We start from the raw sequence: 4,525 nt of genomic DNA, 5'->3' as shown, positions 1-4,525 counted from the left end.
CGGCGGGGTCGGGGAACGGCCGGTGGCGCGCGCAGCGACGACGATGGTGTCGGGGCCGGCAGGGGCAGCGGGCGCGGCGACGGTGTCGGGGCAGTGGGTCGGCGGCGGCGACAGCGAGCTGGACTAGCCTGACGGCGTCGGGGCAGGGCTCGGCGGCGACGGCGACGAGGAGCAGAGGCGTCGGGGCGAGAAGAAAGAGATGGGTTTTGGCGAAAACTGCTAAGTCCTGTATATATAGCAAGAGCATTGGTCCCGGTTGGTGGCTCCAACCGGGACTAATGCCCCCTTTAGTCCCGGTTGGTGCCACCAACCGGGACCAAACACTACAAAAAACCTGTTAATCCATGACAGATTTTCGATGACAGTATTGAAAATCGTCATGAATGTCCTAGTACAGCCCGACAAGCATACTGAAGCCCGCCCTGAAGCCCGGCTAAAGCCCTAAATCTTTCCACGTATAAAAACTAACCCTAAGACCCTCCTGCCCAATCTCAATCTCCATCCGCCGCCGCCACGCCTTGCCTCTCCTCGGCCCTGTCCTCCGCCTCCACCTCCCCGCCTCCAAGCAATGACGACCGCCCGAGATCCATAGTGACAGCGGCTGCAGTGGCCCGATGGAAGCGGCAGCCATCCCTAGCCGTTGCCGCGTTCTTCTGCTACTCACGTTGGCCATGGATCTGCAGCAGGGGCCTCCCTCCTCCGTTTCCCAGAGCCTGCAGCTGATTCGCCATCCGGAGATTCGGAGCAGCAAGCGCCGGACCAGGAGAGGACGAGGGCCGTGACCTGCTGGAGGCACGAGCGCGGCCTCGTCGACGGTGACGACGCCCCGCACAAGGTTCGTCCCCGCTCCCCCCTTGTCTCCTCTCCTTTATTACTTTCTCTCCCATCCCCAATCACAATTTCTTGCTTCGATTCAGATCCGTAGGAGCTCTTTGCCTCTCCAATTCCATGGACGGTGACGAACGGGACCCCACGCTCAAACCCGACGAGCTGGAACGGGCGAGGTCATCCGAGCCGACCATCGTGATTCCCCACAGAACAATAAGGTTGACTCTCTCGTTCTGTTTTTCTTTTCTTTCAAGTGCATGCTGCTCTTCTCTAGCATAATTCTCTATGGGCTCACCAATTTTCTTGGACTGAACCTGATGTAGAAAACGTGTTCACTTCGTTTCCTGATACTCGCAAGCTACAGCCAAGTTACAGCCAACGACAGACTAGCACTGCTAGCTATTTCCTTTTTCTTCTCTCACCGTGCGAGCATTAGCGGTGTAGAATTTGTGTTAAATAACTACTAGTTAGACAAGTTGTGTGGTGGTTCGCGTTTAGTTCCTAATTAGACCATGCCAGTAATGAATAAAGCATATTAGTGTTCTCCTTTCTATTGTTATTAGTCTGGTATATCTCAATATTTTTATATTGTCTTTACTCCCTGGCGTAGTTGCAAACTAATAATTAATGATGTGCAGAACTTGTCTAAGTTAGATGTACTCAGTGGCGGAGCTATAACAAATAAGTTGGGCGGGCCAATTTTTTTTCTAAACTATACATTTAAGTAGGCATGAGTTAGTGAAATTTCAGGTTGCCTGTATAGGGAAACTGGTAACAGGATGATGTTGTCAAGTAAAATTTGGACAAATAAACGAAATTTCTTGTGCTCTAGCTGCCTGCTGGTTCTATGGCCTTGTGCTTGTCGCCTGGGTAGTTCATCGGTGGCTAGCCGCTGGCAGCCGCCATGGCATAGGGATGGGTCACCGTAGGGGTTGCTACATGCGGCGCCCGACTTCCTGGCTATTGGACCTCTCCATCTCTGAATGGCTTGCTCAGTGCTGAATCGAGGCAGAGAGCTCATAGCTGGATGCGAGGGAGACATGCTATTGGATTAAGCTGTTACATGTACAAAAGAGTTTTATTTGTCTCTGGAGCTGGGCGGGCCACGACCTTGTTTTGCCCTCACGAAACTCTGCCAATGGATGTACTCATCTTTGTTGCTGTTAGGATCAAATATCAATGCTAGTTGAGTCATACTACCTCCATCTTGAATATAAGTCGTTTTTATAGGCTAAACTAGCCTACAAAAATGTCTTATATTTTGATACGGAGTTAGTACTTGTTAGTTCTGACCATGCCTAGCTTAAGGACTCATCGGTATTCTTGATAAGAAAATCCTGCATATGTTCGTACATGTTCCTATCTGAATTAATATTGGATCTTTCTTGGTGTGTGCATGTGACAGTCAACTGTCAAGGCACGTTTTCACAATATATTTTGGTATATGGTGTTGTGAAACTTCTATGATTGAACATACCATGACAAGATTTAGAAGTAACTTTCTTCCATCTACAAAAGTTGAGAGGCACAGGGAGAGGCACACAGTTTTACCACTGAATAAGCTACTCCCTGAGCTAGAGGGAGGGGCACAAGATTTACCACTGAATAAGTTGTTCCATTCTACATGATTGAGGCTCTAAAATGAAATAATGAAATAGTGTAACAATCTATAGCTTTAGAGATTTAGAGGCACACATAGATAATGAAATAGTGTAACAATCTGCAGGTTTGAAAAGTTTGGTGTTCTTATTTGATCTTGGTTTGCAGCAAATAATAATATTGGTGTTATCATTGCACTTTAGGCTCCAATGAAATTCTTGTATGTCTCAATTCTCTGTCAAAAGTTGTTTTAATAGTGTGCTAAGTTTTGTCGGATGCTTTGCCCAGGTCTATCTCATGGACACCCAGATTTTGTATGCAATTTTCTCAACACCCAGATTGGAGCTTAAGGTTGGACATTTTGATGGGACTGCAAATCTTTGGATGTTGGTGCTGAGATTGATGTGGCCCTACCTACATGTAAGCGAAGCTTATGATGTCGATCCTCCAGGATGCACTGCCATCATGTTACCTCACAAACTGTTGGTGGTAATTTTGCATCACCACTTATTAATTTATTTATTATTGTTCTTGTCAAATGCTAATTCTTGTCAAATAGTAATTCTTCAGCTGAATGTTGATGATCTCTTATGGTTGCAAGAGAAATGTATCCTTGGGCAAAATGTCCACATTCTTAGGTAGGTCTATTACTGTCTCCTTCATAGCCTTTTGGTTTTATTTTCACTATATATCTTTTTTGGTCTAAGTTTCAACTGTCAAGTGTCAACAATATGTGGATATTGTTCTTTAGGGTATATCCAATTTCTTAATGCTCTATATAATAGGGTAGGTTCTGGGGTTGGTTAACCTATTTTTTGCAAATTGGTGGTACCCAAAGGTGCTGTTCTGCTAAATATTGACAAGTCGATTCATGCCTACTTACAAGGATGGAAAAATAATATACTACTGGACACACCTGTAGAAGTATGTACTTGTTTGTTTTCTAAACGCATAAATATCCCTTCTTCAATATGTACTGTCCCCCTTTGACCAGTGTTTTTGTTTTTCTTATTCGGATGATATGCACAAGTACTTGACATTTCATTTTTTTACCCATAAGTTGGTTGTTTTAATTAATAGGGATCTACATGAAACATGTATGTAGTAGATACTATGTTATTCTCACTTGTAGCTAAGAATTTTGGACAACATGAGTTATTCATTTTTTATATTTGTTTCAATTCTCTTATTTTTTACAATCCATTCATATCTACAAATATCTAATGGTGTTGTAAATATTCTAGGTATGATTGCTTACGTGGCTACTTGGTGCTGGGCTACTTGGTGCTGCCCATCACAATTTGCACTGACAATTTCCATCAAGAGGGCCGACAGCAAGAACTTGAATAGCAACTTCAATAGTTTAAATGATTTGTTTGTTTGAACTGGATTGTACTATTTTCTAACTTTCCCAAGTGATGTATTTTGTCAATCTATGTTGTAAACTCTCATTTCATGGAGCATTTTGTAAGCTGCTATGTTGTAGATACTTGTGAATTATTGCATTTTGATTCATATGTGCATGTCAGACTGTTTTGAAATACCTGTCTTCCAAAATTGGCATTACGATGTGTGTAATGCATTCTGGTTAAAAATATAGTTGGTGAAGAATGGGCTGAATGAAATAGGCTAATGGGGCGAACTAATGGGCTACCCCATGTAGGATATCCATGACTTTCTGTGACGAAAACTAGTGTCCATGTAGGCTGCCACATCATTCCAGTTGGTTAATTGAAAAGTCTATGTGGCATCGGTCCATGACGGCTTGCTCCGTCACAAAGGTTTGGGCCCTGGGCGGGCCTGTAGTAGATCCTTGACGGTCAAGGACCGTCATGGATAGCACCATGTCAAATTATGACGCGATATACATGACGGAATTCAAAACCGTCATGGATGGGCACCCATGACGGATTTTGCCTCGCCTGTGACGGATTAGAATCGTCATGTATTAACAAGTTTCTTGTAGTGAAAGGCCTCTTTTCAGCAGCCCAAAGGGCGGAAAGCGGCGGCCTTTGGTCCCGGTTGGAGGCACCAACCGGGACTAAAGGGTGGGCATTGGTACCGGTTGGGGCCACGAACCGGTACCAATGCACCCCCT

The 4,525-nt window shown here is 44.7% G+C and overlaps 1 long non-coding RNA gene across 1 annotated transcript; it reads left to right on the top strand.

Moving 5' to 3' along the window:
• The first annotated feature begins 508 nt into the window (after nucleotides 1–508).
• On the top strand, nucleotides 509–3,944 carry LOC119293173. Its single transcript, XR_005142974.1, has 4 exons — nucleotides 509–835; nucleotides 918–1,046; nucleotides 2,716–3,065; nucleotides 3,672–3,944. It is a non-coding gene; the product is annotated as an uncharacterized LOC119293173 (long non-coding RNA).
• Nucleotides 3,945–4,525: the final 581 nt, after the last annotated feature.

Source organism: Triticum dicoccoides, chromosome 4B (assembly GCF_002162155.2).
Source record: "Triticum dicoccoides isolate Atlit2015 ecotype Zavitan chromosome 4B, WEW_v2.0, whole genome shotgun sequence".
Taxonomy (NCBI): domain Eukaryota; kingdom Viridiplantae; phylum Streptophyta; class Magnoliopsida; order Poales; family Poaceae; genus Triticum; species Triticum dicoccoides.
This window is presented reverse-complemented; position numbering and strand designations above follow the sequence as displayed.